Raw genomic sequence first — 21,065 nt, forward strand, 5'->3', positions numbered from 1 at the left:
CTAAAGCCTGCCTATTTTGAATGGCGTAGTGGTCACTGCAACCTCCAAAAAAATCAGGACTTACTACCCCAATAACCTGCTAACTCACCCCTGAAATACTTACTTATTCACACTATTTTGTTCATTTGACTTGTTTCTAATTTGAAATGCCCATTTTTGTGGGGCCAGAAAGGTGCGTCTTTAAAAGGCGATTTCTACGATACCCCACTTTTGCGCGTCGGACCGCGACTTTTTCCGGAAACGCCGAAAAACCGCAATTTTCAGGAGAAACGAGACGTACATCCTCCCCCTCTGCCGCCCACCCACCCAACTGACAGCCAGCCAGCAGACAAGCACAGAGAGTTCCGTGGGTCTGTCTGTGATGTCATAAAGGGCCTGCTGATCAATGGCCAGCTCTCTGATTGGCTGCTGTGTTTGATTGATAGATTGAATCTGGCAGCTGATTGGCTGTCTACCCTAAAGTGCATTACACACCCCTGATGGTACCACTGGCTAAGTCTCCACCTCAGCTCATTGATTAATTATAAATTTAGAACAAATGATGGATGAAAGCAGGCAGGCCGGCCATTTTTTTCACGCTCATTGGACTTGTTTAATGCAATGCACCTGTGTATATTCACATGCATTCGCTTCATGCTGTAACCACTGTGCATACAAATTTGGAAACATGGCATACAGTGTATCATTTGCTGTCTAAGTCATGTTTCCCATATTTTCCATTGCAAGATACAAGCCGGTTTGAGTGTTTGGGGCACATTTTAGCTAAAATCATCCTACAGGGCCTAACTGCTTATGCTAAAGCCTGCCTATTTTGAATGGTGTAGTGGTCACTGCAACCTCCAAAAAAATCAGGACTTACTACCCCAATAACCTGCTAACTCACCCCTGAAATACTTACTTATTCACACTATTTTGTTCATTTGACTTGTTTCTAATTTGAAATGCCAATTTTTGTGGGGCCAGAAAGGTGCGTCTTTAAAAGGCGATTTCTACGATACCCCACTTTTGCGCGTCGGGCCGCGACTTTTTCCGGAAACGCCGAAAAACCGCAATTTTCAGGAGAAACGAGACATACATCCTCCCCCTCTGCCGCCCACCCACCCAACTGACAGCCAGCCAGCAGACAAGCACAGAGAGTTCCGTGGGTCTGTCTGTGATGTCATAAAGGGCCTGCTGATCAATGGCCAGCTCTCTGATTGGCTGCTGTGTTTGATTGACAGATTGAATCTGGCAGCTGATTGGCTGTCTACCCTAAAGTGCATTACACACCCCTGATGGTACCACTGGCTAAGACTCCACCTCAGCTCATTGATTAATTATAAATTTAGAACAAATGATGGATGAAAGCAGGCAGGCCGGCCATTTTTTTCACGCTCATTGGACTTGTTTAATGCAATGCACCTTTGAATATTCACATGCATTCGCTTCATGCTGTAACCACTGTGCATAAAAATTTGGAAACATGGCATACAGTGTATCATTTGCTGTCTAAGTCATGTTTCCCATATTTTCCATTGCAAGATACAAGCCGGTTTGAGTATTTGGGGCACATTTTAGCTAAAATCATCCTACGGGGCCTAACTGCTTATGCTAAAGCCGGCCTATTTTGAATGGCGTAGTGGTCACTGCAACCTCCAAAAAAATCAGGACTTACTACCCCAATAACCTGCTAACTCACCCCTGAAATACTTACTTATTCACACTATTTTGTTCATTTGACTTGTTTCTAATTTGAAATGCCCATTTTCGTGGGGCCAGAAAGGTGCGTCTTTAAAAGGCGATTTCTACGATACCCCACTTTTGCGCGTCGGACCGCGACTTTTTCCGGAAACGCCGAAAAACCGCAATTTTCAGGAGAAACGAGACGTACATCCTCCCCCTCTGCCGCCCACCCACCTAACTGACAGCCAGCCAGCAGACAAGCACAGAGAGTTCCGTGGGTCTGTCTGTGATGTCATAAAGGGCCTGCTGATCAATGGCCAGCTCTCTGATTGGCTGCTGTGTTTGATTGACAGATTGAATCTGGCAGCTGATTGGCTGTCTACCCTAAAGTGCATTACACACCCCTGATGGTACCACTGGCTAAGACTCCACCTCAGCTCATTGATTAATTATAAATTTAGAACAAATGATGGATGAAAGCAGGCAGGCCGGCCGGCCATTTTTTTCACGCTCATTGGACTTGTTTAATGCAATGCACCTTTGTATATTCACATGCATTCGCTTCATGCTGTAACCACTGTGCATAAAAATTTGGAAACATGGCATACAGTGTATCATTTGCTGTCTAAGTCATGTTTCCCATATTTTCCATTGCAAGATACAAGCCGGTTTGAGTGTTTGGGGCACATTTTAGCTAAAATCATCCTACGGGGCCTAACTGCTTATGCTAAAGCCTGCCTATTTTGAATGGCGTAGTGGTCACTGCAACCTCCAAAAAAATCAGGACTTACTACCCCAATAACCTGCTAACTCACCCCTGAAATACTTACTTATTCACACTATTTTGTTCATTTGACTTGTTTCTAATTTGAAATGCCCATTTTCGTGGGGCCAGAAAGGTGCGTCTTTAAAAGGCGATTTCTACGATACCCCACTTTTGCGCGTCGGACCGTGACTTTTTCCGGAAACGCCGAAAAACCGCAATTTTCAGGAGAAACGAGACGTACATCCTCCCCCTCTGCCGCCCACCCACCCAACTGAAAGCCAGCCAGCAGACAAGCACAGAGAGTTCCGTGGGTCTGTCTGTGATGTCATAAAGGGCCTGCTGATCAATGGCCAGCTCTCTGATTGGCTGCTGTGTTTGATTGACAGATTGAATCTGGCAGCTGATTGGCTGTCTACCCTAAAGTGCATTACACACCCCTGATGGTACCACTGGCTAAGACTCCACCTCAGCTCATTGATTAATTATAAATTTAGAACAAATGATGGATGAAAGCAGGCAGGCCGGCCATTTTTTTCACGCTCATTGGACTTGTTTAATGCAATGCACCTGTGTATATTCACATGCATTCGCTTCATGCTGTAACCACTGTGCATAAAAATTTGGAAACATGGCATACAGTGTATCATTTGCTGTCTAAGTCATGTTTCCCATATTTTCCATTGCAAGATACAAGCCGGTTTGAGTGTTTGGGGCACATTTTAGCTAAAATCATCCTACGGGGCCTAACTGCTTATGCTAAAGCCTGCCTATTTTGAATGGCGTAGTGGTCACTGCAACCTCCAAAAAAATCAGGACTTACTACCCCAATAACCTGCTAACTCACCCCTGAAATACTTACTTATTCACACTATTTTGTTCATTTGACTTGTTTCTAATTTGAAATGCCCATTTTTGTGGGGCCAGAAAGGTGCGTCTTTAAAAGGCGATTTCTACGATACCCCACTTTTGCGCGTCGGACCGCGACTTTTTCCGGAAACGCCGAAAAACCGCAATTTTCAGGAGAAACGAGACGTACATCCTCCCCCTCTGCCGCCCACCCACCCAACTGACAGCCAGCCAGCAGACAAGCACAGAGAGTTCCGTGGGTCTGTCTGTGATGTCATAAAGGGCCTGCTGATCAATGGCCAGCTCTCTGATTGGCTGCTGTGTTTGATTGATAGATTGAATCTGGCAGCTGATTGGCTGTCTACCCTAAAGTGCATTACACACCCCTGATGGTACCACTGGCTAAGTCTCCACCTCAGCTCATTGATTAATTATAAATTTAGAACAAATGATGGATGAAAGCAGGCAGGCCGGCCATTTTTTTCACGCTCATTGGACTTGTTTAATGCAATGCACCTGTGTATATTCACATGCATTCGCTTCATGCTGTAACCACTGTGCATACAAATTTGGAAACATGGCATACAGTGTATCATTTGCTGTCTAAGTCATGTTTCCCATATTTTCCATTGCAAGATACAAGCCGGTTTGAGTGTTTGGGGCACATTTTAGCTAAAATCATCCTACGGGGCCTAACTGCTTATGCTAAAGCCTGCCTATTTTGAATGGCGTAGTGGTCACTGCAACCTCCAAAAAAATCAGGACTTACTACCCCAATAACCTGCTAACTCACCCCTGAAATACTTACTTATTCACACTATTTTGTTCATTTGACTTGTTTCTAATTTGAAATGCCCATTTTTGTGGGGCCAGAAAGGTGCGTCTTTAAAAGGCGATTTCTACGATACCCCACTTTTGCGCGTCGGGCCGCGACTTTTTCCGGAAACGCCGAAAAACCGCAATTTTCAGGAGAAACGAGACATACATCCTCCCCCTCTGCCGCCCACCCACCCAACTGACAGCCAGCCAGCAGACAAGCACAGAGAGTTCCGTGGGTCTGTCTGTGATGTCATAAAGGGCCTGCTGATCAATGGCCAGCTCTCTGATTGGCTGCTGTGTTTGATTGACAGATTGAATCTGGCAGCTGATTGGCTGTCTACCCTAAAGTGCATTACACACCCCTGATGGTACCACTGGCTAAGACTCCACCTCAGCTCATTGATTAATTATAAATTTAGAACAAATGATGGATGAAAGCAGGCAGGCCGGCCATTTTTTTCACGCTCATTGGACTTGTTTAATGCAATGCACCTTTGAATATTCACATGCATTCGCTTCATGCTGTAACCACTGTGCATAAAAATTTGGAAACATGGCATACAGTGTATCATTTGCTGTCTAAGTCATGTTTCCCATATTTTCCATTGCAAGATACAAGCCGGTTTGAGTATTTGGGGCACATTTTAGCTAAAATCATCCTACGGGGCCTAACTGCTTATGCTAAAGCCGGCCTATTTTGAATGGCGTAGTGGTCACTGCAACCTCCAAAAAAATCAGGACTTACTACCCCAATAACCTGCTAACTCACCCCTGAAATACTTACTTATTCACACTATTTTGTTCATTTGACTTGTTTCTAATTTGAAATGCCCATTTTCGTGGGGCCAGAAAGGTGCGTCTTTAAAAGGCGATTTCTACGATACCCCACTTTTGCGCGTCGGACCGCGACTTTTTCCGGAAACGCCGAAAAACCGCAATTTTCAGGAGAAACGAGACGTACATCCTCCCCCTCTGCCGCCCACCCACCCAACTGACAGCCAGCCAGCAGACAAGCACAGAGAGTTCCGTGGGTCTGTCTGTGATGTCATAAAGGGCCTGCTGATCAATGGCAAGCTCTCTGATTGGCTGCTGTGTTTGATTGACAGATTGAATCTGGCAGCTGATTGGCTGTCTACCCTAAAGTGCATTACACACCCCTGATGGTACCACTGGCTAAGACTCCACCTCAGCTCATTGATTAATTATAAATTTAGAACAAATGATGGATGAAAGCAGGCAGGCCGGCCATTTTTTTCACGCTCATTGGACTTGTTTAATGCAATGCACCTGTGTATATTCACATGCATTCGCTTCATGCTGTAACCACTGTGCATAAAAATTTGGAAACATGGCATACAGTGTATCATTTGCTGTCTAAGTCATGTTTCCCATATTTTCCATTGCAAGATACAAGCCGGTTTGAGTGTTTGGGGCACATTTTAGCTAAAATCATCCTACGGGGCCTAACTGCTTATGCTAAAGCCTGCCTATTTTGAATGGCGTAGTGGTCACTGCAACCTCCAAAAAAATCAGGACTTACTACCCCAATAACCTGCTAACTCACCCCTGAAATATTTACTTATTCACACTATTTTGTTCATTTGACTTGTTTCTAATTTGAAATGCCCATTTTTGTGGGGCCAGAAAGGTGCGTCTTTAAAAGGCGATTTCTACGATACCCCACTTTTGCGCGTCGGACCGCGACTTTTTCCGGAAACGCCGAAAAACCGCAATTTTCAGGAGAAACGAGACGTACATCCTCCCCCTCTGCCGCCCACCCACCCAACTGACAGCCAGCCAGCAGACAAGCACAGAGAGTTCCGTGGGTCTGTCTGTGATGTCATAAAGGGCCTGCTGATCAATGGCCAGCTCTCTGATTGGCTGCTGTGTTTGATTGACAGATTGAATCTGGCAGCTGATTGGCTGTCTACCCTAAAGTGCATTACACACCCCTGATGGTACCACTGGCTAAGTCTCCACCTCAGCTCATTGATTAATTATAAATTTAGAACAAATGATGGATGAAAGCAGGCAGGCCGGACATTTTTTTCACGCTCATTGGACTTGTTTAATGCAATGCACCTGTGTATATTCACATGCATTCGCTTCATGCTGTAACCACTGTGCATACAAATTTGGAAACATGGCATACAGTGTATCATTTGCTGTCTAAGTCATGTTTCCCATATTTTCCATTGCAAGATACAAGCCGGTTTGAGTGTTTGGGGCACATTTTAGCTAAAATCATCCTACGGGGCCTAACTGCTTATGCTAAAGCCTGCCTATTTTGAATGGCGTAGTGGTCACTGCAACCTCCAAAAAAATCAGGACTTACTACCCCAATAACCTGCTAACTCACCCCTGAAATACTTACTTATTTACACTATTTTGTTCATTTGACTTGTTTCTAATTTGAAATGCCCATTTTTGTGGGGCCAGAAAGGTGCGTCTTTAAAAGGCGATTTCTACGATACCCCACTTTTGCGCGTCGGGCTGCGACTTTTTCCGGAAACGCCGAAAAACCGCAATTTTCAGGAGAAACGAGACGTACATCCTCCCCCTCTGCCGCCCACCCACCCAACTGACAGCCAGCCAGCAGACAAGCACAGAGAGTTCCGTGGGTCTGTCTGTGATGTCATAAAGGGCCTGCTGATCAATGGCCAGCTCTCTGATTGGCTGCTGTGTTTGATTGACAGATTGAATCTGGCAGCTGATTGGCTGTCTACCCTAAAGTGCATTACACACCCCTGATGGTACCACTGGCTAAGACTCCACCTCAGCTCATTGATTAATTATAAATTTAGAACAAATGATGGATGAAAGCAGGCAGGCCGGCCATTTTTTTCACGCTCATTGGACTTGTTTAATGCAATGCACCTTTGAATATTCACATGCATTCGCTTCATGCTGTAACCACTGTGCATAAAAATTTGGAAACATGGCATACAGTGTATCATTTGCTGTCTAAGTCATGTTTCCCATATTTTCCATTGCAAGATACAAGCCGGTTTGAGTATTTGGGGCACATTTTAGCTAAAATCATCCTACGGGGCCTAACTGCTTATGCTAAAGCCGGCCTATTTTGAATGGCGTAGTGGTCACTGCAACCTCCAAAAAAATCAGGACTTACTACCCCAATAACCTGCTAACTCACCCCTGAAATACTTACTTATTCACACTATTTTGTTCATTTGACTTGTTTCTAATTTGAAATGCCCATTTTCGTGGGGCCAGAAAGGTGCGTCTTTAAAAGGCGATTTCTACGATACCCCACTTTTGCGCGTCGGACCGCGACTTTTTCCGGAAACGCCGAAAAACCGCAATTTTCAGGAGAAACGAGACGTACATCCTCCCCCTCTGCCGCCCACCCACCCAACTGACAGCCAGCCAGCAGACAAGCACAGAGAGTTCCGTGGGTCTGTCTGTGATGTCATAAAGGGCCTGCTGATCAATGGCCAGCTCTCTGATTGGCTGCTGTGTTTGATTGACAGATTGAATCTGGCAGCTGATTGGCTGTCTACCCTAAAGTGCATTACACACCCCTGATGGTACCACTGGCTAAGACTCCACCTCAGCTCATTGATTAATTATAAATTTAGAACAAATGATGGATGAAAGCAGGCAGGCCGGCCATTTTTTTCACGCTCATTGGACTTGTTTAATGCAATGCACCTTTGTATATTCACATGCATTCGCTTCATGCTGTAACCACTGTGCATAAAAATTTGGAAACATGGCATACAGTGTATCATTTGCTGTCTAAGTCATGTTTCCCATATTTTCCATTGCAAGATACAAGCCGGTTTGAGTGTTTGGGGCATATTTTAGCTAAAATCATCCTACGGGGCCTAACTGCTTATGCTAAAGCCTGCCTATTTTGAATGGCGTAGTGGTCACTGCAACCTCCAAAAAAATCAGGACTTACTACCCCAATAACCTGCTAACTCACCCCTGAAATACTTACTTATTCACACTATTTTGTTCATTTGACTTGTTTCTAATTTGAAATGCCCATTTTTGTGGGGCCAGAAAGGTGCGTCTTTAAAAGGCGATTTCTACGATACCCCACTTTTGCGCGTCGGGCCGCGACTTTTTCCGGAAACGCCGAAAAACCGCAATTTTCAGGAGAAACGAGACGTACATCCTCCCCCTCTGCCGCCCACCCACCTAACTGACAGCCAGCCAGCAGACAAGCACAGAGAGTTCCGTGGGTCTGTCTGTGATGTCATAAAGGGCCTGCTGATCAATGGCCAGCTCTCTGATTGGCTGCTGTGTTTGATTGACAGATTGAATCTGGCAGCTGATTGGCTGTCTACCCTAAAGTGCATTACACACACCTGATGGTACCACTGGCTAAGACTCCACCTCAGCTCATTGATTAATTATAAATTTAGAACAAATGATGGATGAAAGCAGGCAGGCCGGCCATTTTTTTCACGCTCATTGGACTTGTTTAATGCAATGCACCTTTGAATATTCACATGCATTCGCTTCATGCTGTAACCACTGTGCATAAAAATTTGGAAACATGGCATACAGTGTATCATTTGCTGTCAAAGTCATGTTTCCCATATTTTCCATTGCAAGATACAAGCCGGTTTGAGTATTTGGGGCACATTTTAGCTAAAATCATCCTACGGGGCCTAACTGCTTATGCTAAAGCCGGCCTATTTTGAATGGCGTAGTGGTCACTGCAACCTCCAAAAAAATCAGGACTTACTACCCCAATAACCTGCTAACTCACCCCTGAAATACTTACTTATTCACACTATTTTGTTCATTTGACTTGTTTCTAATTTGAAATGCCCATTTTCGTGGGGCCAGAAAGGTGCGTCTTTAAAAGGCGATTTCTACGATACCCCACTTTTGCGCGTCGGACCGCGACTTTTTCCGGAAACGCCGAAAAACCGCAATTTTCAGGAGAAACGAGACGTACATCCTCCCCCTCTGCCGCCCACCCACCCAACTGACAGCCAGCCAGCAGACAAGCACAGAGAGTTCCGTGGGTCTGTCTGTGATGTCATAAAGGGCCTGCTGATCAATGGCCAGCTCTTTGATTGGCTGCTGTGTTTGATTGACAGATTGAATCTGGCAGCTGATTGGCTGTCTACCCTAAAGTGCATTACACACCCCTGATGGTACCACTGGCTAAGACTCCACCTCAGCTCATTGATTAATTATAAATTTAGAACAAACGATGGATGAAAGCAGGCAGGCCGGCCATTTTTTTCACGCTCATTGGACTTGTTTAATGCAATGCACCTTTGAATATTCACATGCATTCGCTTCATGCTGTAACCACTGTGCATAAAAATTTGGAAACATGGCATACAGTGTATCATTTGCTGTCTAAGTCATGTTTCCCATATTTTCCATTGCAAGATACAAGCCGGTTTGAGTGTTTGGGGCACATTTTAGCTAAAATCATCCTACGGGGCCTAACTGCTTATGCTAAAGCCTGCCTATTTTGAATGGCATAGTGGTCACTGCAACCTCCAAAAAAATCAGGACTTACTACCCCAATAACCTGCTAACTCACCCCTGAAATACTTACTTATTCACACTATTTTGTTCATTTGACTTGTTTCTAATTTGAAATGCCCATTTTTGTGGGGCCAGAAAGGTGCGTCTTTAAAAGGCGATTTCTACGATACCCCACTTTTGCGCGTCGGGCCGCGACTTTTTCCAGAAACGCCGAAAAACCGCAATTTTCAGGAGAAACGAGACGTACATCCTCCCCCTCTGCCGCCCACCCACCCAACTGACAGCCAGCCAGCAGACAAGCACAGAGAGTTCCGTGGGTCTGTCTGTGATGTCATAAAGGGCCTGCTGATCAATGGCCAGCTCTCTGATTGGCTGCTGTGTTTGATTGACAGATTGAATCTGGCAGCTGATTGGCTGTCTACCCTAAAGTGCATTACACACCCCTGATGGTACCACTGGCTAAGACTCCACCTCAGCTTATTGATTAATTATAAATTTAGAACAAATGATGGATGAAAGCAGGCAGGCCGGCCATTTTTTTCACGCTCATTGGACTTGTTTAATGCAATGCACCTGTGTATATTCACATGCATTCGCTTCATGCTGTAACCACTGTGCATAAAAATTTGGAAACATGGCATACAGTGTATCATTTGCTGTCTAAGTCATGTTTCCCATATTTTCCATTGCAAGATACAAGCCGGTTTGAGTGTTTGGGGCACATTTTAGCTAAAATCATCCTACGGGGCCTAACTGCTTATGCTAAAGCCTGCCTATTTTGAATGGCGTAGTGTTCACTGCAACCTCCAAAAAAATCAGGACTTACTACCCCAATAACCTGCTAACTCACCCCTGAAATACTTACTTATTCACACTATTTTGTTCATTTGACTTGTTTCTAATTTGAAATGCCCATTTTTGTGGGGCCAGAAAGGTGCGTCTTTAAAAGGCGATTTCTACGATACCCCACTTTTGCGCGTCGGACCGCGACTTTTTCCGGAAACGCCGAAAAACCGCAATTTTCAGGAGAAACGAGACGTACATCCTCCCCCTCTGCCGCCCACCCACCCAACTGACAGCCAGCCAGCAGACAAGCACAGAGAGTTCCGTGGGTCTGTCTGTGATGTCATAAAGGGCCTGCTGATCAATGGCCAGCTCTCTGATTGGCTGCTGTGTTTGATTGACAGATTGAATCTGGCAGCTGATTGGCTGTCTACCCTAAAGTGCATTACACACCCCTGATGGTACCACTGGCTAAGACTCCACCTCAGATCATTGATTAATTATAAATTTAGAACAAATGATGGATGAAAGCAGGCAGGCCGGCCATTTTTTTCACGCTCATTGGACTTGTTTAATGCAATGCACCTTTGTATATTCACATGCATTCGCTTCATGCTGTAACCACTGTGCATAAAAATTTGGAAACATGGCATACAGTGTATCATTTGCTGTCTAAGTCATGTTTCCCATATTTTCCATTGCAAGATACAAGTCGGTTTGAGTGTTTGGGGCACATTTTAGCTAAAATCATCCTACGGGGCCTAACTGCTTATGCTAAAGCCTGCCTATTTTGAATGGCGTAGTGGTCACTGCAACCTCCAAAAAAATCAGGACTTACTACCCCAATAACCTGCTAACTCACCCCTGAAATACTTACTTATTCACACTATTTTGTTCATTTGACTTGTTTCTAATTTGAAATGCCCATTTTTGTGGGGCCAGAAAGGTGCGTCTTTAAAAGGCGATTTCTACGATACCCCACTTTTGCGCGTCGGGCCGCGACTTTTTCCGGAAACGCCGAAAAACCGCAATTTTCAGGAGAAACGAGACGTACATCCTCCCCCTCTGCCGCCCACCCACCCAACTGACAGCCAGCCAGCAGACAAGCACAGAGAGTTCCGTGGGTCTGTCTGTGATGTCATAAAGGGCCTGCTGATCAATGGCCAGCTCTCTGATTGGCTGCTGTGTTTGATTGACAGATTGAATCTGGCAGCTGATTGGCTGTCTACCCTAAAGTGCATTACACACCCCTGATGGTACCACTGGCTAAGTCTCCACCTCAGCTCATTGATTAATTATAAATTTAGAACAAATGATGGATGAAAGCAGGCAGGCCGGCCATTTTTTTTCACGCTCATTGGACTTGTTTAATGCAATGCACCTGTGTATATTCACATGCATTCGCTTCATGCTGTAACCACTGTGCATACAAATTTGGAAACATGGCATACAGTGTATCATTTGCTGTTTAAGTCATGTTTCCCATATTTTCCATTGCAAGATACAAGCCGGTTTGAGTGTTTGGGGCACATTTTAGCTAAAATCATCCTACGGGGCCTAACTGCTTATGCTAAAGCCTGCCTATTTTGAATGGCGTAGTGGTCACTGCAACCTCCAAAAAAATCAGGACTTACTACCCAAATAACCTGCTAACTCACCCCTGAAATACTTACTTATTCACACTATTTTGTTCATTTGACTTGTTTCTAATTTGAAATGCCCATTTTTGTGGGGCCAGAAAGGTGCGTCTTTAAAAGGCGATTTCTACGATACCCCACTTTTGCACGTCGGACCGCGACTTTTTCCGGAAACGCCGAAAAACCGCAATTTTCAGGAGAAACGAGACGTACATCCTCCCCCTCTGCCGCCCACCCACCCAACTGACAGCCAGCCAGCAGACAAGCACAGAGAGTTCCGTGGGTCTGTCTGTGATGTCATAAAGGGCCTGCTGATCAATGGCCAGCTCTCTGATTGGCTGCTGTGTTTGATTGACAGATTGAATCTGGCAGCTGATTGGCTGTCTACCCTAAAGTGCATTACACACCCCTGATGGTACCACTGGCTAAGTCTCCACCTCAGCTCATTGATTAATTATAAATTTAGAACAAATGATGGATGAAAGCAGGCAGGCCGGCCATTTTTTTCACGCTCATTGGACTTGTTTAATGCAATGCACCTGTGTATATTCACATGCATTCGCTTCATGCTGTAACCACTGTGCATACAAATTTGGAAACATGGCATACAGTGTATCATTTGCTGTCTAAGTCATGTTTCCCATATTTTCCATTGCAAGATACAAGCCGGTTTGAGTGTTTGGGGCACATTTTAGCTAAAATCATCCTACGGGGCCTAACTGCTTATGCTAAAGCCGGCCTATTTTGAATGGCGTAGTGGTCACTGCAACCTCCAAAAAAATCAGGACTTACTACCCCAATAACCTGCTAACTCACCCCTGAAATACTTACTTATTCACACTATTTTGTTCATTTGACTTGTTTCTAATTTGAAATGCCCATTTTTGTGGGGCCAGAAAGGTGCGTCTTTAAAAGGCGATTTCTACGATACCCCACTTTTGCGCGTCGGACCGCGACTTTTTCCGGAAACGCCGAAAAACCGCAATTTTCAGGAGAAACGAGACGTACATCCTCCCCCTCTGCCGCCCACCCACCCAACTGACAGCCAGCCAGCAGACAAGCACAGAGAGTTCCGTGGGTCTGTCTGTGATGTCATAAAGGGCCTGCTGATCAATGGCCAGCTCTCTGATTGGCTGCTGTGTTTGATTGACAGATTGAATCTGGCAGCTGATTGGCTGTCTACCCTAAAGTGCATTACACACCCCTGATGGTACCACTGGCTAAGACTCCACCTCAGCTCATTGATTAATTATAAATTTAGAACAAATGATGGATGAAAGCAGGCAGGCCGGCCATTTTTTTCACGCTCATTGGACTTGTTTAATGCAATGCACCTTTGTATATTCACATGCATTCGCTTCATGCTGTAACCACTGTGCATAAAAATTTGGAAACATGGCATACAGTGTATCATTTGCTGTCTAAGTCATGTTTCCCATATTTTCCATTGCAAGATACAAGCCGGTTTGAGTGTTTGGGGCATATTTTAGCTAAAATCATCCTACGGGGCCTAACTGCTTATGCTAAAGCCTGCCTATTTTGAATGGCGTAGTGGTCACTGCAACCTCCAAAAAAATCAGGACTTACTACCCCAATAACCTGCTAACTCACCCCTGAAATACTTACTTATTCACACTATTTTGTTCATTTGACTTGTTTCTAATTTGAAATGCCCATTTTTGTGGGGCCAGAAAGGTGCGTCTTTAAAAGGCGATTTCTACGATACCCCACTTTTGCGCGTCGGGCCGCGACTTTTTCCGGAAACGCCGAAAAACCGCAATTTTCAGGAGAAACGAGACGTACATCCTCCCCCTCTGCCGCCCACCCACCCAACTGACAGCCAGCCAGCAGACAAGCACAGAGAGTTCCGTGGGTCTGTCTGTGATGTCATAAAGGGCCTGCTGATCAATGGCCAGCTCTCTGATTGGCTGCTGTGTTTGATTGACAGATTGAATCTGGCAGCTGATTGGCTGTCTACCCTAAAGTGCATTACACACCCCTGATGGTACCACTGGCTAAGACTCCACCTCAGCTCATTGATTAATTATAAATTTAGAACAAATGATGGATGAAAGCAGGCAGGCCGGCCATTTTTTTCACTCTCATTGGACTTGTTTAATGCAATGCACCTGTGTATATTCACATGCATTCGCTTCATGCTGTAACCACTGTGCATACAAATTTGGAAACATGGCATACAGTGTATCATTTGCTGTCTAAGTCATGTTTCCCATATTTTCCATTGCAAGATACAAGCCGGTTTGAGTGTTTGGGGCACATTTTAGCTAAAATCATCCTACGGGGCCTAACTGCTTATGCTAAAGCCTGCCTATTTTGAATGGCGTAGTGGTCACTGCAACCTCCAAAAAAATCAGGACTTACTACCCCAATAACCTGCTAACTCACCCCTGAAATACTTACTTATTCACACTATTTTGTTCATTTGACTTGTTTCTAATTTGAAATGCCCATTTTTGTGGGGCCAGAAAGGTGCGTCTTTAAAAGGCGATTTCTACGATACCCCACTTTTGCGCGTCGGGCCGCGACTTTTTCCGGAAACGCCGAAAAACCGCAATTTTCAGGAGAAACGAGACATACATCCTCCCCCTCTGCCGCCCACCCACCCAACTGACAGCCAGCCAGCAGACAAGCACAGAGAGTTCCGTGGGTCTGTCTGTGATGTCATAAAGGGCCTGCTGATCAATGGCCAGCTCTCTGATTGGCTGCTGTGTTTGATTGACAGATTGAATCTGGCAGCTGATTGGCTGTCTACCCTAAAGTGCATTACACACCCCTGATGGTACCACTGGCTAAGACTCCACCTCAGCTCATTGATTAATTATAAATTTAGAACAAATGATGGATGAAAGCAGGCAGGCCGGCCATTTTTTTCACGCTCATTGGACTTGTTTAATGCAATGCACCTTTGAATATTCACATGCATTCGCTTCATGCTGTAACCACTGTGCATAAAAATTTGGAAACATGGCATACAGTGTATCATTTGCTGTCTAAGTCATGTTTCCCATATTTTCCATTGCAAGATACAAGCCGGTTTGAGTATTTGGGGCACATTTTAGCTAAAATCATCCTACGGGGCCTAACTGCTTATGCTAAAGCCGGCCTATTTTGAATGGCGTAGTGGTCACTGCAACCTCCAAAAAAATCAGGACTTACTACCCCAATAACCTGCTAACTCACCCCTGAAATACTTACTTATTCACACTATTTTGTTCATTTGACTTGTTTCTAATTTGAAATGCCCATTTTCGTGGGGCCAGAAAGGTGCGTCTTTAAAAGGCGATTTCTACGATACCCCACTTTTGCGCGTCGGACCGCGACTTTTTCCGGAAACGCCGAAAAACCGCAATTTTCAGGAGAAACGAGACGTACATCCTCCCCCTCTGCCGCCCACCCACCCAACTGACAGCCAGCCAGCAGACAAGCACAGAGAGTTCCGTGGGTCTGTCTGTGATGTCATAAAGGGCCTGCTGATCAATGGCAAGCTCTCTGATTGGCTGCTGTGTTTGATTGACAGATTGAATCTGGCAGCTGATTGGCTGTCTACCCTAAAGTGCATTACACACCCCTGATGGTACCACTGGCTAAGACTCCACCTCAGCTCATTGATTAATTATAAATTTAGAACAAATGATGGATGAAAGCAGGCAGGCCGGCCATTTTTTTCACGCTCATTGGACTTGTTTAATGCAATGCACCTGTGTATATTCACATGCATTCCTTCATGCTGTAACCACTGTGCATAAAAATTTGGAAACATGGCATACAGTGTATCATTTGCTGTCTAAGTCATGTTTCCCATATTTTCCATTGCAAGATACAAGCCGGTTTGAGTGTTTGGGGCACATTTTAGCTAAAATCATCCTACGGGGCCTAACTGCTTATGCTAAAGCCTGCCTATTTTGAATGGCGTAGTGGTCACTGCAACCTCCAAAAAAATCAGGACTTACTACCCCAATAACCTGCTAACTCACCCCTGAAATATTTACTTATTCACACTATTTTGTTCATTTGACTTGTTTCTAATTTGAAATGCCCATTTTTGTGGGGCCAGAAAGGTGCGTCTTTAAAAGGCGATTTCTACGATACCCCACTTTTGCGCGTCGGACCGCGACTTTTTCCGGAAACGCCGAAAAACCGCAATTTTCAGGAGAAACGAGACGTACATCCTCCCCCTCTGCCGCCCACCCACCCAACTGACAGCCAGCCAGCAGACAAGCACAGAGAGTTCCGTGGGTCTGTCTGTGATGTCATAAAGGGCCTGCTGATCAATGGCCAGCTCTCTGATTGGCTGCTGTGTTTGATTGACAGATTGAATCTGGCAGCTGATTGGCTGTCTACCCTAAAGTGCATTACACACCCCTGATGGTACCACTGGCTAAGTCTCCACCTCAGCTCATTGATTAATTATAAATTTAGAACAAATGATGGATGAAAGCAGGCAGGCCGGCCATTTTTTTCACGCTCATTGGACTTGTTTAATGCAATGCACCTGTGTATATTCACATGCATTCGCTTCATGCTGTAACCACTGTGCATACAAATTTGGAAACATGGCATACAGTGTATCATTTGCTGTCTAAGTCATGTTTCCCATATTTTCCATTGCAAGATACAAGCCGGTTTGAGTGTTTGGGGCACATTTTAGCTAAAATCATCCTACGGGGCCTAACTGCTTATGCTAAAGCCTGCCTATTTTGAATGGCGTAGTGGTCACTGCAACCTCCAAAAAAATCAGGACTTACTACCCCAATAACCTGCTAACTCACCCCTGAAATACTTACTTATTCACACTATTTTGTTCATTTGACTTGTTTCTAATTTGAAATGCCCATTTTTGTGGGGCCAGAAAGGTGCGTCTTTAAAAGGCGATTTCTACGATACCCCACTTTTGCGCGTCGGGCTGCGACTTTTTCCGGAAACGCCGAAAAACCGCAATTTTCAGGAGAAACGAGACGTACATCCTCCCCCTCTGCCGCCCACCCACCCAACTGACAGCCAGCCAGCAGACAAGCACAGAGAGTTCCGTGGGTCTGTCTGTGATGTCATAAAGGGCCTGCTGATCAATGGCCAGCTCTCTGATTGGCTGCTGTGTTTGATTGACAGATTGAATCTGGCAGCTGATTGGCTGTCTACCCTAAAGTGCATTACACACCCCTGATGGTACCACTGGCTAAGACTCCACCTCAGCTCATTGATTAATTATAAATTTAGAACAAATGATGGATGAAAGCAGGCAGGCCGGCCATTTTTTTCACGCTCATTGGACTTGTTTAATGCAATGCACCTTTGAATATTCACATGCATTCGCTTCATGCTGTAACCACTGTGCATAAAAATTTGGAAACATGGCATACAGTGTATCATTTGCTGTCTAAGTCATGTTTCCCATATTTTCCATTGCAAGATACAAGCCGGTTTGAGTATTTGGGGCACATTTTAGCTAAAATCATCCTACGGGGCCTAACTGCTTATGCTAAAGCCGGCCTATTTTGAATGGCGTAGTGGTCACTGCAACCTCCAAAAAAATCAGGACTTACTACCCCAATAACCTGCTAACTCACCCCTGAAATACTTACTTATTCACACTATTTTGTTCATTTGACTTGTTTCTAATTTGAAATGCCCATTTTCGTGGGGCCAGAAAGGTGCGTCTTTAAAAGGCGATTTCTACGATACCCCACTTTTGCGCGTCGGACCGCGACTTTTTCCGGAAACGCCGAAAAACCGCAATTTTCAGGAGAAACGAGACGTACATCCTCCCCCTCTGCCGCCCACCCACCCAACTGACAGCCAGCCAGCAGACAAGCACAGAGAGTTCCGTGGGTCTGTCTGTGATGTCATAAAGGGCCTGCTGATCAATGGCCAGCTCTCTGATTGGCTGCTGTGTTTGATTGACAGATTGAATCTGGCAGCTGATTGGCTGTCTACCCTAAAGTGCATTACACACCCCTGATGGTACCACTGGCTAAGACTCCACCTCAGCTCATTGATTAATTATAAATTTAGAACAAATGATGGATGAAAGCAGGCAGGCCGGCCATTTTTTTCACGCTCATTGGACTTGTTTAATGCAATGCACCTTTGTATATTCACATGCATTCGCTTCATGCTGTAACCACTGTGCATAAAAATTTGGAAACATGGCATACAGTGTATCATTTGCTGTCTAAGTCATGTTTCCCATATTTTCCATTGCAAGATACAAGCCGGTTTGAGTGTTTGGGGCATATTTTAGCTAAAATCATCCTACGGGGCCTAACTGCTTATGCTAAAGCCTGCCTATTTTGAATGGCGTAGTGGTCACTGCAACCTCCAAAAAAATCAGGACTTACTACCCCAATAACCTGCTAACTCACCCCTGAAATACTTACTTATTCACACTATTTTGTTCATTTGACTTGTTTCTAATTTGAAATGCCCATTTTTGTGGGGCCAGAAAGGTGCGTCTTTAAAAGGCGATTTCTACGATACCCCACTTTTGCGCGTCGGGCCGCGACTTTTTCCGGAAACGCCGAAAAACCGCAATTTTCAGGAGAAACGAGACGTACATCCTCCCCCTCTGCCGCCCACCCACCCAACTGACAGCCAGCCAGCAGACAAGCACAGAGAGTTCCGTGGGTCTGTCTGTGATGTCATAAAGGGCCTGCTGATCAATGGCCAGCTCTCTGATTGGCTGCTGTGTTTGATTGACAGATTGAATCTGGCAGCTGATTGGCTGTCTACCCTAAAGTGCATTACACACACCTGATGGTACCACTGGCTAAGACTCCACCTCAGCTCATTGATTAATTATAAATTTAGAACAAATGATGGATGAAAGCAGGCAGGCCGGCCATTTTTTTCACGCTCATTGGACTTGTTTAATGCAATGCACCTTTGAATATTCACATGCATTCGCTTCATGCTGTAACCACTGTGCATAAAAATTTGGAAACATGGCATACAGTGTATCATTTGCTGTCAAAGTCATGTTTCCCATATTTTCCATTGCAAGATACAAGCCGGTTTGAGTATTTGGGGCACATTTTAGCTAAAATCATCCTACGGGGCCTAACTGCTTATGCTAAAGCCGGCCTATTTTGAATGGCGTAGTGGTCACTGCAACCTCCAAAAAAATCAGGACTTACTACCCCAATAACCTGCTAACTCACCCCTGAAATACTTACTTATTCACACTATTTTGTTCATTTGACTTGTTTCTAATTTGAAATGCCCATTTTCGTGGGGCCAGAAAGGTGCGTCTTTAAAAGGCGATTTCTACGATACCCCACTTTTGCGCGTCGGACCGCGACTTTTTCCGGAAACGCCGAAAAACCGCAATTTTCAGGAGAAACGAGACGTACATCCTCCCCCTCTGCCGCCCACCCACCCAACTGACAGCCAGCCAGCAGACAAGCACAGAGAGTTCCGTGGGTCTGTCTGTGATGTCATAAAGGGCCTGCTGATCAATGGCCAGCTCTCTGATTGGGTGCTGTGTTTGATTGACAGATTAGGGTAGACAGCCAATCAGCTGCCAGATTCAAAGTGCATTACACACCCCTGATGGTACCACTGGCTAAGACTCCACCTCAGCTCATTGATTAATTATAAATTTAGAACAAATGATGGATGAAAGCAGGCAGGCCGGCCATTTTTTTCACGCTCATTGGACTTGTTTAATGCAATGCACCTGTGTATATTCACATGCATTCGCTTCATGCTGTAACCACTGTGCATAAAAATTTGGAAACATGGCATACAGTGTATCATTTGCTGTCTAAGTCATGTTTCCCATATTTTCCATTGCAAGATACAAGCCGGTTTGAGTGTTTGGGGCACATTTTAGCTAAAATCATCCTACGGGGCCTAACTGCTTATGCTAAAGCCTGCCTATTTTGAATGGCATAGTGGTCACTGCAACCTCCAAAAAAATCAGGACTTACTACCCCAATAACCTGCTAACTCACCCCTGAAATACTTACTTATTCACACTATTTTGTTCATTTGACTTGTTTCTAATTTGAAATGCCCATTTTTGTGGGGCCAGAAAGGTGCGTCTTTAAAAGGCGATTTCTACGATACCCCACTTTTGCGCGTCGGGCCGCGACTTTTTCCAGAAACGCCGAAAAACCGCAATTTTCAGGAGAAACGAGACGTACATCCTCCCCCTCTGCCGCCCACCCACCCAACTGACAGCCAGCCAGCAGACAAGCACTGAGAGTTCCGTGGGTCTGTCTGTGATGTCATAAAGGGCCTGCTGATCAATGGCCAGCTCTCTGATTGGCTGCTGTGTTTGATTGACAGATTGAATCTGGCAGCTGATTGGCTGTCTACCCTAAAGTGCATTACACACCCCTGATGGTACCACTGGCTAAGACTCCACCTCAGCTTATTGATTAATTATAAATTTAGAACAAATGATGGATGAAAGCAGGCAGGCCGGCCATTTTTTTCACGCTCATTGGACTTGTTTAATGCAATGCACCTGTGTATATTCACATGCATTCGCTTCATGCTGTAACCACTGTGCATAAAAATTTGGAAACATGGCATACAGTGTATCATTTGCTGTCTAAGTCATGTTTCCCATATTTTCCATTGCAAGATACAAGCCGGTTTGAGTGTTTGGGGCACATTTTAGCTAAAATCATCCTACGGGGCCTAACTGCTTATGCTAAAGCCTGCCTATTTTGAATGGCGTAGTGTTCACTGCAACCTCCAAAAAAATCAGGACTTACTACCCCAATAACCTGCTAACTCACCCCTGAAATAATTACTTATTCACACTATTTTGTTCATTTGACTTGTTTCTAATTTGAAATGCCCATTTTTGTGGGGCCAGAAAGGTGCGTCTTTAAAAGGCGATTTCTACGATACCCCACTTTTGCGCGTCGGACCGCGACTTTTTCCGGAAACGCCGAAAAACCGCAATTTTCAGGAGAAACGAGACGTACATCCTCCCCCTCTGCCGCCCACCCACCCAACTGACAGCCAGCCAGCAGACAAGCACAGAGAGTTCCGTGGGTCTGTCTGTGATGTCATAAAGGGCCTGCTGATCAATGGCC

Source organism: Crinia signifera, chromosome 2 (assembly GCF_055691185.1).
Source record: "Crinia signifera chromosome 2, ASM5569118v1, whole genome shotgun sequence".
NCBI classification, from domain to species: Eukaryota; Metazoa; Chordata; class Amphibia; order Anura; family Myobatrachidae; genus Crinia; species Crinia signifera.